Source organism: Sinohyriopsis cumingii, chromosome 4 (assembly GCF_028554795.1).
Source record: "Sinohyriopsis cumingii isolate HCF-2022 chromosome 4, ASM2855479v2, whole genome shotgun sequence".
Classification (NCBI taxonomy): domain Eukaryota; kingdom Metazoa; phylum Mollusca; class Bivalvia; order Unionida; family Unionidae; genus Sinohyriopsis; species Sinohyriopsis cumingii.
In genome coordinates, this window is record NC_142964.1 from 101,477,991 (window position 1) to 101,492,757 (window position 14,767).

A 14,767-nucleotide genomic window follows, 5' to 3' on the forward strand; every position below is an offset into this window, starting at 1 on the left:
CACGAATTTAAATACAAATGGATATTTGTATAATAGAGATTTACAGTCATTGCATACCATGGTAGATTCAGACCAAATACCAGTCTGATTCGAAACATGTGAATTATTATATTATAAAGGACAATAACAGAACTCATTTTCTTTGAACAGAGATAATGCAACTAATTTTCTTACACCATCATTTTCTTTGTTATAATTAATATGAGCGCCAAAAGATTGCAGAATATAAACATATTATTGTATTGAATTAAGTCATGAGTTTGACTGGAACCCAGTTTCATTTTCTAGTATATAAGTTTTATTTAGTACTATTAGTATATAGTATAATATACAGTACAAAAAAAATTCTACATAAATCTAATAAAAACATTAACATACTCAGACCAATATATATATATATATATATATATATATATATATATATATATATATATATATATATGAAAAATGTTACTGCATGGTCCCTATTTTCGTATTATTTTGTTTGATTTCTATACGGAATGATGCCATCATCTCACATAAAATTAGGGATTTTGCTTCTTTAGTTTTCAACTGTTGACATACCTGGGAAGTAATGAGAAATATGAAATTTTAAATAACTGTAAATGTCATCTAAGGTAAAGCAATGCTATTTCACATGCTGTAAATCAGCCTATAATGTGATCTGAATCAGCCTATGATGTAGTCTGAATCAGCCTATAATGTGGTGAGAATCATCCTATAATGTGGTCTGAATCAGCGTATGATATGGTGTGAATCAGCCTATGATGTGGTCTGAATCAGTGTATAATGTGATCTGAATCAGCCTATAATGTGGTGAGAATCATCCTATCATGTGGTCTGAATCAGCGTATAATGTGGTGTGAATCAGCCTATGATGTGGTCTGAATGAGTGTATAATGTGATCTGAATCAGCCTATGATGTGGTCTAAATCAGCCTATAATGTGGTGAGAATCATCCTATAATGTGGTCTGAATCAGCGTATAATGTGGTCTGAATCAGCCTATGATGTGGTCTGAATCAGTGTATAATGTGATCTGAATCAGCCTATAATGTGGTGAGAATCATCCTATAATGTGGTCTGAATCAGCGTATAATGTGGTGTGAATCAGCCTATGATGTGGTCTGAATCAGTGTATAATGTGATCTGAATCAGCCTATGATGTGGCCTGAATCAGCCTATAATGTGGTGAGAATCATCCTATAATGTGGTCTGAATCAGCCTATGATGTGGTCTGAATCAGCCTTTAATGTGGTCTGAATCAGCGTATAATGTGGTCTGAATCATCCTTTAATGTGGTCTGAATCAGCCTGTGATGTGGTCTGAATCAGTGTATAATGTGATCTGAATCAGCCTATAATGTGGTCTGAATCAGCCTATAATGTGGTGAGAATCATCCTTTAATGTGGTCTGAATCAGCGTATAATATGGTGTGAATCAGCCTATGATGTGGTCTGATTCAGTGTATAATGTGATCTGAATCAGCCTATAATGTGGTGAGAATCATCCTATAATGTAGTCTGAATCAGCGTATAATGTGGTGTGAATCAGCCTATGATGTGGTCTGAATCAGTGTATAATGTGATCTGAATCAGCCTATGATGTGGTCTCAATCAGTCTATACTGTGGTGAGAATCATCCTATAATGTGGTCTGAATCAGCGTATAATGTGTGAATCAGCCTATGATGTGGTCTGAATCAGTGTATAATGTGATCTGAGTCAGCCTATAATGTGGTGAGAATCATCCTATAATGTGGTCTGAATCAGCGTATAATGTGGTGTGAATCAGCCTATGATGTGGTTTGAATCAGCCTTTAATGTGGTCTGAATCAGCGTATAATGTGGTCTGAATCATCCTTTAATGTGGTCTGAATCAGCCTGTGATGTGGTCTGAATCAGTGTATAATGTGATCTGAATCAGCCTATAATGTGGTGAGAATCATCCTTTAATGTGGTCTGAATCAGCGTATAATGTGGTGTGAATCAGCCTATGATGTGGTCTGAATCAGTGTATAATGTGATCTGATTCAGCCTATGATGTGGTCTCAATCAGCCTATAATGTGGTGAGAATCATCCTATAATGTGGTCTGAATCAGCCTATGATGTGGTCTGAATCAGCCTATAATGTGGTCTGAATCATCCTTTAATGTGGTCTGAATCATCCTTTAATGTGGTCTGAATCAGCCTATGATGTGGTCTGAATTAGCGTATAATGTGATCTGAATCAGCCTATGATGTGGTCTGAATCAGCCTATAATGTGGTGAGAATCATCCTTTAATGTGGTCTGAATCAGCGTATAATATGGTGTGAATCAGCCTATGATGTGGTCTGAATCAGTGTATAATGTGATCTGAATCAGCCTATGATGTGGTCTGAATCAGCCTATAATGTGGTGAGAATCATCCTATAATGTGGTCTGAATCAGCCTATGATGTGGTTTGAATCAGCCTTTAATGTGGTCTGAATCAGCGTATAATGTGGTCTGAATCATCCTTTAATGTGGTCTGAATCAGCCTGTGATGTGGTCTGAATCAGTGTATAATGTGATCTGAATCAGCCTATAATGTGGTCTGAATCAGCCTATAATGTGGTGAGAATCATCCTTTAATGTGGTCTGAATCAGCCTATAATGTGGTGAGAATCATCCTATAATGTGGTCTGAATCAGCGTATAATGTGGTGTGAATCAGTGTATAATGTGATCTGATTCAGCCTATGATGTGGTCTCAATCAGCCTATAATGTGGTGAGAATCATCCTATAATGTGGTCTGAATCAGCCTATGATGTGGTCTGAATCAGCCTATAATGTGGTCTGAATCATCCTTTAATGTGGTCTGAATCAGCCTATGATGTGGTCTGAATTAGCGTATAATGTGATCTGAATCAGCCTATGATGTGGTCTGAATCAGCCTATAATGTGGTGAGAATCATCCTTTAATGTGGTCTGAATCAGCGTATAATGTGGTGTGAATCAGCCTATGATGTGGTCTGAATCAGCGTATGTGATCTGAATCAGCCTATGATGTGGTCTGAATCAGCCTATAATGTGGTCTGAATCATCCTGTAATGTGGTCTGAATCAGCCTATGATGTGGTCTGAATCAGCCGATAATGTGGTGAGAATCATCCTATAATATGGTCTGAATCAGCGTATAATTGGTCTGAATCAGCCTATGATGTGGTCAGAATCAGCATGTGATGTGATCTGAATCAGCCTATGATGTGGTCTGAATCAGTGTATCATATGGTTTGAATTGGTGTATAATGTGGTGAGAATCATCCTATAATGTGTTCTGAATCATTGTATAATATGGTCTGAATCAGCCTATAATGTGGTGAGAATCAGCCTATAATGTGTTCTGAATCAGTGTATAATATGGTCTGAATCAGCCTATAATGTGGTCTGAATCAGCCTATGATGTGGTGTGAATCATCCTATGATGTCTGAATCGGCCTATGATGTGGTGTGAATCATCCTATGATGTGGTGTGAATCAGCCTATAATGTGGTCTGAATCAGCAAGTAATATAGTCTGAATGAGCCAGTAATATGGTTGGAACAACCCTGGCCTGAGTTTGCCTGCAGTACCATGTTGCATTTTTTTATAGTCTGCTTGTCCATACATACATACATACATACATACATACATACATACATACATACATACATACATACATATATATATATATATCTAGTAAAGATTGTTTATAAAATTTCAAAAGGATGAGGATTTACAAAATATTATAAGTGTGAAATATATCCGAATTCATCATATATTTTTCAAAATGTCAGTGATTCTAGATATGCATGTAGTAAGCAGTTTATAATAGTATTACTGTCATAACTCCTGTAATGGTGATAATGTTTTCAGGAAACATGTATTTGTGTAAGTACAGTTTAATATGAAGAAAGTTGTTTTTGTATATAAATTAATGTTTTACAATCCAGTGAAAGTGCCAACATGCATGTAAGGTACCGGCCAGTGAATTATAAAATTCACTTTTATGGGAAGACATCTTTGTTCAATAACTTAATGACTAGTAATATAGTCCTTTATTTTTTTGGGATGAAAAGAATTTGTCAATGATCATGTACTTTAATAAGCTGTACTCAATCAACATACAAGTATAGAAAAATAGCTTTAGAATGTTTCCACATTATTTGGCGGGGCCCTGAGTGGCCGAATGGTCTAAAGCGCTCTCCGTTACGGATTACTGCCATCTCACCTCTGTCTGTGTGGGTTCAAGTCTCGGATTCGGCTAATGTGATATGTCATAAAGCTCGCCAGTAGCTTCTCGAGGGTCGGTGGTTCTTTCTGGGGTTTTCCCGGGTTCTTCCTCCACTGTTAATACTGGCTGCCACATATAGCCTATCGTGTGCTGAAAAATGGCGTTAAACCCTACAACAGTAACAACAACAACATTATTTAGCAAACAAATATATCAAAAAAGAAAAAACTTCTTTTCATCCTTTAATTGCATTGAACAAGCAACAGCTGATTCTAAAGTAAAGATTATGAATGAGGTGTGATTATCATGCCTTTATTGTTGGTGCCTTTATTGTTTACAGATTATCAGAGATGTGATTATCATGTCTTTATTATCAGGTGCCTTTGTTATTTACTGATTATTAGAGATGTCATTACCATGTCTTTATTATCAGGTGTCTTTGTTATTTATTGATTATTAGAGATGTGATTATCATGCCTTTATTATCAGGTGACTTTGTTATTTACTGATTATTAGAGATGTGATTACCATGTCTTTATTATCAGGTGTCTTTGTTATTTATTGATTATTAGAGATGTCATTACCATGTCTTTATTATCAGGTGTCTTTGTTATTTATTGATTATTAGAGATGTCATTACCATGTCTTTATTATCAGGTGACTTTGTTATATACTGATTATTAGAGATGTGATTATCATGCCTTTATTATCAGGTGACTTTGTTATTTACTGATTATTAGAAATGTGATTACCATGTCTTTATTAACAGATGCCTTTGCTATTTACTGATTATTAGAGATGTGATTATCACGCATTTATTATCAGGGGCCTTTGTTATATGCTAATTATTAGATATGTGATTTTCATGCCTTTATTATCAGGTGCCTTTGTTATTTACTGATTATCAAAAATGTGGTTGTGATGCCTTTATTATCAGGTGACTTTGTATTTTGCTGGTATCAGATATGTGATTATCACGCCTTTATTATCAGGGGCCTTTGTTATTTACTGATTATTAGAGATGTGACTTTCGTGTCTTTATTATCAGGTGCCTTTGTTACTTGCTGGTATCAGATATGTGATTATGATGCCTTTATTATCAGGGGCCTTTGTTATATACTGATTATCAGATATGTGATTATCATGCCTTTATTATCATGTGCCTTTGTTATTTACTGATTATCATAGCTGTGGTTATCATACTTTTCTTACCCAGTGCAGTAGTTGTTATGCCTTTATTGATAAATGATGGACATTATTGTTTTTATGACTTCAGTGCATCAGGTGATAAAAATGTTATAACAGCTAATTTTCTCAGGTGGAAAACATAAATGAAACACTATAATCCAGGCTTGTTCAACAAGTGGTCCACATGCCACATCTGGTCCAGTCCTTTTTCATTTATTGCACCTGTATATTTAGTCCTCTTATAAAGATGTATTTTAATGAATACTCATCCATTTTTCTACATTGCTTTCTGATGGTGTCTTATGTATTGATCACAATATGTATCTTTCCTATTAACAACATTATTACAACCATGTAATAATAATGTTATTAGTGTAATGTAATAATTTTGTTAGATTTTTGTATTTAATTATCAAACTGTTCATGTGGCTTGCAACCTTAAGCATTTTATCTGTTTGGGCCGTTAGGGAAAAAAACTTTGGAGTCACTTGCTATTATCAAATACATTTTTTAGGAAAGTAATGCTAGTACAAACAGTTCAGAATTTGGCTGGAAAATTCAGCTCAGAGATTCTAACTGAGAAACTGGTGTATCCAAAAATGTAATGAGCAATCTTTACAATATATAGGTGAAGGCACTCATTTTTTTGTCAGTGAAATAGACAAAACTATTGACAAAATTCATTCTCCATGTACAAATTAATATATGGTGATGTGGTTCTTAATCTGTCTCCCCCCACATACCGCAAACTATCCTATCCCAACAGAATGTTCAGTATAAAGGAGATATTCCAGATGTGTTCCATACTTTACGCATCATTTAATATCCTCTTGATTCGTATCTTGTCTACATGGGTTGAATTTAAAAAGTACACTTCATGTGTGCCACATGGTGAAATACGTTACATTGAATTCTCATTGGTGTTTATTGTTCGTTCTGGTGCACAGGTAAACAATAACCAACAGTCAAAATTTTAATATAGCATTTTCCCTCTGTGACACACAGGAAGTATTGGCAAAGCAACAGAGAAACTTTGACCTAATGTGGTCATTAAATGATCTGTAAAATACATAAATCATGCCTGCAGAACAAATTTGGAATTTCTTATTTTTATGTATTTAGTCAGTGAGTGGACATGCCAGCTGGATAAATAAAATATTGTAGAATTGGTGATGGTGTAGATTTTAAACCGCATTAATTTGTAACCTTCTGTAAATTTTAAGGCTTTTTTAAATAAAATATTATAGAATTGGTGATGGTGTAGATTTTAAACCGCATTAATTTGTAACCTTCCGTAAATTTTAAGGCTTTTTTATTGCACATGAGTGGGTGTTGTCAATAATTTTCCTTTTTTCACTAGCACAAACAAGTGCCTGTGTGAAATATCAGTTTTGCATTGGCAAAAAGTACAATGTGATAGATTTTGTTGGTATTTATTTCCAGTCACACTTCTGGACATGTTCTATATGCGATTTTCCTTGCCTGAGGAACTTGCTTTATTTGTTTTGAAGATAACAATACAATGTCTTCCAAGTATAACTGAGATATGAAATTAGTAGTAAAATGGTTTTAAAGCATTCTTACAGCGCAAAATAAAGGGTGTGGTGGCCTAAGTGAATCCTGCATCTCACCTGCATGGGTCAGCCTTAAATGGCCTAACAGGTTGAATTAAAAGAACTCACGGCTTTTACGCAGTCAGTTTGAAATTATTTTTGTTGCATTGCTATTAGTGAAAATGACGTATAATTTAAACAGATGCTAAGTCATTAGTCTGTCTGTAATCTGTATACTGGTAATACAACCAGGATGATGGGTATGTGAGAAAGCTTGCCAGTAGCTTCTCGTGGGTCGGTGGATCTTCCTGGGGTTTTCCCAGGTTCTTCCTCCACCATTAATATGGGCCGCCATGCATAGCCTATCATGTGCTGAAAAATGGCGTTAAACCCCACAACAACAACAACCAGGATGTCAGCACAAAACAGGGAACCACCTACACTGACAAACCTAAAAATGGTAAGATCATTAGTTGATATGTGTATTGATAATGTTTCATATTGTAGTGCTGTGTATTGTGAATTTTATTGATGCATGGCACCCCTAATACATGTGGTTCTCAATAGAAACACCTTCTGGTTTTGACACTTGGGAAGTATGGGGGACCCATTTCTGATGTGGAATTTCCAGCTTATAATGTTTTGTGATGCACATTGTTTCAGCTGGAGCATCAATCTTAATTACCCTTGATTTGCATCGGGCATTCTTTTTCTACTACGTGCTCACTGTCCATAACAAATTTACTGTCTGCACCATTGATCAACGTTTGCCAGACTAATGCTTAACCTAACTGAGAAATAATATCAGACCTGATGTCATTCCTAGGTGTGCATAACTGAATCAGGATTAAATTTTTCTGAGATTATCTGACATTTTTGATACAGGAAGAAGGAATCAATTATGCCTTTATTGGACAAACTTTTTATCAAATATCGGTGTTGGATTGGTTGCCCTCCATATTAGAATTGAATAGATAAAACTGTGGAAAATGTGGTGGCTTGTGAAGCCAGTTGTCAATGATAGGTGGACAAACATTATTTAACTTGTATTTGTTTTTGCTTTCTCAGACATGACCTGCCATTTATGATAATTCCAACCCTCAGACTACAAAGAAACAGAAAGTTAGTAAGAACTCTGAGAAGGAAAAAAAATCTGTTAAAGTTGTAAGAAAATTAGAGGAAGCATGGTGAAGTTAATTTCCATTGGTTAAAAGTGTTGCTAAAGATGGAAATGCAGTGATGATATGCGGTCTTTCTGTCTACCTACAGGATACTGTACATTAGTCTAAGTGTTTCTTTTTATTCAGCATGAGACAAGAAATCTTAAAAATCGGTTTGCTTCATGAGTAACGAACAATCTGAGTTAATGACTATCAAAAACTAATTGACTTTGAGATTTCAGTTTTGACTCTTGAGGTGTGCAGATTGATCTATTAAACACCAGTTCTCACAACTCTTGGATCAGTGAAAATTTCCACTATTGACTATGGAGACTTGTATCAGATATATCTAATAAAACACATAATAACATGCCCTTTCATGGTTAAATTAATTTATCACAGGTCATTTTGTGTTGGCACCATGCCATGCTATTTTCCCATCCTGGCCATTTTTTATATGTCTAAGCAATTCTTTACATAGTTAGGTTTTTTTGTCCCCACAACATTCTTTCTTGAAGTTGCAAAATGCCCCTTTTGTTTCTGCCATTTATTGATTGTAGAATGCCCCTTTTTGTTTCCACCCATTATTGGTTGCAAAATGTTCGTTTTTATTTCAACCCATTATTGATTGCAGAATGCCCCTTTTTGTTTCTGCCCTTTGTTGGTTGCAGAATGCCCCTTTATGTTTCTGCCCTTTGTAGGTTGCCTAATGCCCCTTTTTGTTTCTGCCCTTTGTTGGTTGCAGAATATCCCTATATGTTTCTGCCCTTTGTAGGTTGCAGAATGTCCCTTTTTGTTTTTGCCCATTGATCGTTGCAGAATCTTCCTTTTTGTGTATGCCCTTTGTTGGTTGCAGAATGTCCCTTTATGTTTGTTGTGAACATAAACTGTTACTTAATATGTATTCAGTTTAATTTTTACATTTCTCTGATGACATTACCTGGTCATTATGATAAGTTAGCAAATGGACTTTGCCAGATGTACATTATCTAACAAAACAGGTGTTGACATACGCTTTGATAGTTATTGAATGTTTTTCTTGGGTCACTTTAAGATGGCATTGTGCCATGTCTTTTTTTACATAGTTGCAGGCCTTTTTTAACACGAACAACTTTCCTTTTTTTCTTTTGCAAAATGCCCCTTTTTGTTTATGGTAGATGTAAACAGTTTTTTTTAAGGATTCAGTTTAATTTCAGCATTTTTTCAGAAATCATGAAAACAATTAATCCGAAAAAATTTACCAGCCACTGGCATATGGAATACCATTAGTTTTCTTTTAGCCCAACATTAGATATTTTATTATAAATGTCCTTGCCCTAATGCTGATAGTTTTTTTATGATCATTAGAGTCATTATTGTTATACCTAAAGCTAAGATGGTTCATTATTCATTATCTGGTCACTGCAGAACAACACTAGGCAGTGATGCATAAAGGATGTCTTTGTTTATTAGTATGGTAGTACTTGTGACAGTATGTGCACACTGGACATTGTTTTGACACAGTCTAGTGGGTATGATTCAAGAGATCTTTTCCAACATGAATTTTTGTACTTGAAACCAATCTCATGTATTTTGTTTATTGTAAATAACCTGCTGATTATTATGGCTTACCTGAGAAATTGCAGTAATTAACATGGGATACCAGTGTACTGATTGTAAATCAGAAAGACAGTTTTGTATTTTTTGAAAAGGAAATATCTATTGCCATTTTAGCAGTACCGCATTCTCAAAAAGATCCAAAGTATTCTCAGTGCTACTGATTGGTTATAGTATTATTTTAAAAGGTACTGTACATCTAATGATGTAGCAAGGATACAGATCCTGTCCTTCAGCATATTAAATCATTGTTAATCCAAGGATTTTAAAGGGTGCATGAAAGATTAAGAAGAAATATAAAGCCCAGTAAAATTAAAACATCTCTTACATGACTCCTATAGTCCCAGTAATTAATGTAGTTTATTAATATTACTAAGATCTTAAAGGACTAGGTTTACTTAGCCATCTAAATGGCCCTAAAATCCAGCAAACAAATATTTTCATGGATAGACTTATCTCATTCATAAATTTAATGATATCAATGCAATTTTAAATAGGTACCTCTGTGATGCCATTGGCATGTGCCAGTGTCATGATTTCACATACCTCTGTGATGCCATTGGCATGTGCCAGTGTCATGATTTCACATGACAAACTGGTAGCAGAATGCTGAAAATGCAATTTTAGCCAGAAATAAAATGAAAAATACCCTTTTAAATGATATTTAACAGTGCATGCATTGCCCATCATGATATTTTGTCAAGTGATAGAAAATGCTAATCATGACATCATGTGAAAGAAACTAAGTTGGGCCATAAATGTGCTCCATGTTAAAAATAAGGATATTTGTTCTTCATTGCTCTTCAGAAGATTGTCCGTGTTGCACAAATGCAACAGGAAGTTATTAAGCAAAGTTATTCAACAAATAAGTCTAGGTTATACATGAAGTCTGTATTTGTGTCAGAGGTGTAAACATAATGAGCATTGTTTTTCAGACCACTCCAGTGGTCTAATGGTTAGAGCATCCGCCTTGGATGCAGGCGGTTGCCTGTTCAAACCCTGGCTGAGTCATACCAAAGACTTACAAAAATGGTACTAGCAATTGCCTCACTTGGTGCTCAGCATTAAGAGGTTGGTGCTTGGACTGGTCGGCTTGGTGTCAAGATAATGTGCCTGGGTGGGACGTCATGCTAAATGTCTGCGGCAAATGCCCCAGCAATAGACATCACTATAAACTGCCACACTGTAGACATCGTAGCAATATGACTGACAATTTTATAAAGCTACGTTAAAAATCTAAATCACACACACACATTGTTTTTCATGCTTTTGTACTCAGTTCAAAATGCCAATTTACAACCTTTTTTTCTAATGAATAAAAATTTGAAATATACACACATTTAATCATATAAATAGATAAATATAAAGCAATATGTATATTATACAACAAGTTATACTCCATACACAACTAAAATATATTATCCCCCATCCACCACCATTTGCATACCTGGGTTAAAATAGTATATCATATGGATATGAAATTCCATACAGATCTGCCTTGTAACACTTAGAGTATTTTATGCTTTTATTGATTGCTTGAAAAATAGAATAAAGAAGGCTATAAGTACAATGATGATGCAACATTAGTCAGTGTTAACATGAGATGTCGGGGCCCCGAGTGGCCGAGTGGTCTAAAGCGCTCTTTGTTACGGATCACTGCCATATCACCTCTGTCTGCGGCGGTTCGAGTCAAAGATTCAGCCAATGTGGGCATGTGAGAAAGCTTACCAGTAGCTTCTCGTGGGTCGGTGGTTCTTTCTGGGGTTTTCCGGGTTCTTCCTCCACCATTAATACTGGCCGCCATGTATAGCCTATCGTGCTGAAAAATGGCATTAAACCCCACAAAAAAAAACAAAAAAAAAACATGAGATGTCTTGGTGGTAGGTGGCATTTAAATGAAAGATTCAACAAAAGGTGTGAAAATTACATAAACGGAACATTAGTATTTCAGATATAATGTGTCCATCAACAGACTATTTTAAGAATTATTTTGTGGGACATCATCAAGTTTCCTTTATTCCAAAACAAATGAATGGGTCCAGCATTAGTCACACCCTCTTCAATCCAGGCTGTGTGTTTTTTTCATCTGATAAATGCTTTAATCAGTCTCTCACATGTTTGAATGTTAGTTTTGTCGAATTATTGGAAAGTCCTCCTGTGCTTGAATCCAGTTCATCATCAGAAAAATATGTCTGAAACTCCAATCACTCATCTCTGCATTTTTCTCTCAGTCTTTTTGTCCATGTAAGGGCCCAAGTGTTAATCTCTTCACTCATATCTGTGCATCCTTCCATCTGTTTTATTCATCTAGATGAGGTTGAGTTTTTGAGTTTTTCATTTCCTTTATCTATCCATTTGCCAATTGCCCATCCATGTTTTCACTCTTTGCCAATTTTTCCATTTTCTTCATCTCTTCTTCTGTCCTTCCATTCACTTTCCCTCCCTGTTGATTAATTTCTTGTTTGCCTGCCGATTTGTCCTTTTTTTTATTCATCTGTTGTTGTGTTTGTCTGCCAATCTGATCAACCAATCTTGTGTTTGACTTGTCAGAATGTTGATTGATTATGTTTTTGTTCAAACAGAAGATTTCTCAAAAGGAGGATTGTTGTTCAGATGAAGGAAATTAAAAGAGAAAACTAGATTTGAAAAGGAGAGTTGTTTTTCTCCATCATGTACATATCTGCCTACCCACCCACCCACCTACCTACATTGTACATACATACATACAACAATCACATATTCTGCTATTAACTGTGTTTACTTTTCATGTGCAGGGCTTCAAACACGCTTAATGCTGTATTTATTTCATCTCATCTTGTTGAACATTCAAGCAGAGCACAAATAGGAAATAGCTAACAATATGAATGACTTATGAAATGCAACAAGAAGAAGCAAATAATTATTTTGTTGGATTAATATTATCTTCATTAAAAAGCAGATGTGTTTGTATTTGTGAAGGTGATCCACAGAAATTGAGAGGGAGAGAGTGTGCATGTGTGTGTGTGTATTTTTGAGAATGTTTTATTGCTCCAATGAAAAGTAATGCTATTATGTATAACACAATCAGGTCTTCTTCCTATAATTTACTTCTTTGAAATGTTTACCCATTTTCTAATCATCCTTCCTGACCCTTAGAGCTGTAGTTAGTTGGAGTAACTCCCAAAATAGCAAGGAAATTATGGTCAAAACTTCACACTGATGAAACTTGCTAACCTTACAACCCCTTCCTTCCCACTACTATTACTTTATAATTTTTCATAGATGCCCATATTTCCCAGTCTGATTAAAATCAGATCTCCACAGTTCTACATGTAGATCTGATATACACCAGTAAGAGGTCATGTCCTGTTGACCTTGTGGTTCACCAGTCAGATCACAACTTTCAAATTTCTGCAATTCTTTAACTGATATGATAGGAAAACTAAGTGGACTGGAAATTCCAAAGGTCACCAACACATGAACTTTTATTGGTGTCTGTCTATCTAAACTGTAGGACTGTGGATATCTGATTTCAATCAGATTGCCATATTTCCAACAATACAGACAGTTAACAATAACAGTTATAATGAAGATAAATTAAGGTTTTCTGATGTGACCATGTCTGATCTGAAAGTGTTATTTTTTCTATGATAGTAACTTTGACGTCTTTATGAAATCTCCAGATAGCAAAACTGCCTCTACTACATTGCTAAAATAATTCTTTGGTATAAATTGAATAATTTTACCAGGAAAGCAGTTCCCAGTGATACAAACAAGAACCATTGGTGCCTGATATAATAAGCCTCTTGATTAAGAAGAATTATGCAATATTGAGGCTATTTAAGAGTAATATAACTAATGAGAAATACATGTATGTAAGCTTTGATAAAAGGAAATGGAAAAGAAAATATGAAATTATTCCTCTTTCACATCTGTGTATACAGTCTATAGTACACACACAAAACAGATTGCTCATAATGTTCATGCACACAATATTTTCTGCTGTATTTGACATTGTCATTTTGACTGTAATGACTAATAACCTTGTTGGAAACAAAACTGTTCTATGAAGTATCCATATAGTCGATACTTTTTGGGAAAATATTGAGTCTAACGTAGGGCCAATTTTAGTCAGAAGTAAACCTAATCCTGTATGCATTTATCTAACCATAGATTTTCATAAGAATGCATTTGACATACTTTCAAAGTATGACGGCCATATGTATCATTTCCAATTGAATGCATTCAGTTTCCTTTCAAGGCATGAATGCCATACATGTCATTTCCATAAGGATTCATTCAGTTTCCTTTCAAAATGTGATGGTCACATGCATTGAAGAAAAATGACCCCCAAAAAAGGAAAATGCTTTGACATTTTGGGTGGAATACATTTTTAAAAATCCATGATTGTTCCTAGGCAAACAGCTTTGAAAAACTGGCTGCTCAGAACTTTTTTGGGTTGCCCATTTAATTACTGTGGTTGCCCCTAAAATTGCAGTTAAATGTATTATGCAGCTTTAATATATACATGTAATTGCATGGCTGCCCCCCCTGTACAACCAGACTGCAAAATATGGTTGCCAGTAAAATCATGTGGTTGACTTCATTGAAAAGTTCATGACACTTCAAATGTCTAATTAATTATTAACTTCATTTTTCAATAAATAATACAGAAAATGCATGATTTAATGATTTTAATATTTATGGCTCATCAATTTCCATTTATACTCTTTGAGCACAAAGTAACTCTAACATCAGTATTGTAGAAGAAAAACCAACAAGTTTAGTAAAATCAATAATTAATTTTTTTTCTCTTTGTTACAAAGTAAAAATTTTGAGGAGCTTACAATACTGTGAATAAAAATTCCAAATAATCCTAAAAGTTTTATCACATGTCCAACAGTGTAGTGTTTTAAATAAATTCCAGTATTGAATGTACTGATGTAATAATATGCCATTGGGTATCCAGCTACTTGGTTACCTGTTGATAATAACACGGGTATAAAATGATCCATTTACTATATATAAGTTTTCCACCAATGCTTGAAAAGGCTGCAC

At 34.9% G+C, this 14,767-nt stretch overlaps 1 protein-coding gene across 3 annotated transcripts in view; it reads left to right on the forward strand.

The window, feature by feature from the left end:
• Positions 1 to 14,767, forward strand: part of LOC149801784 (unconventional myosin-Ie-like) — a 149,003-nt gene that overhangs the window by 16,641 nt on the left and 117,595 nt on the right. The gene's annotated exons all lie outside the window — the stretch shown is intronic.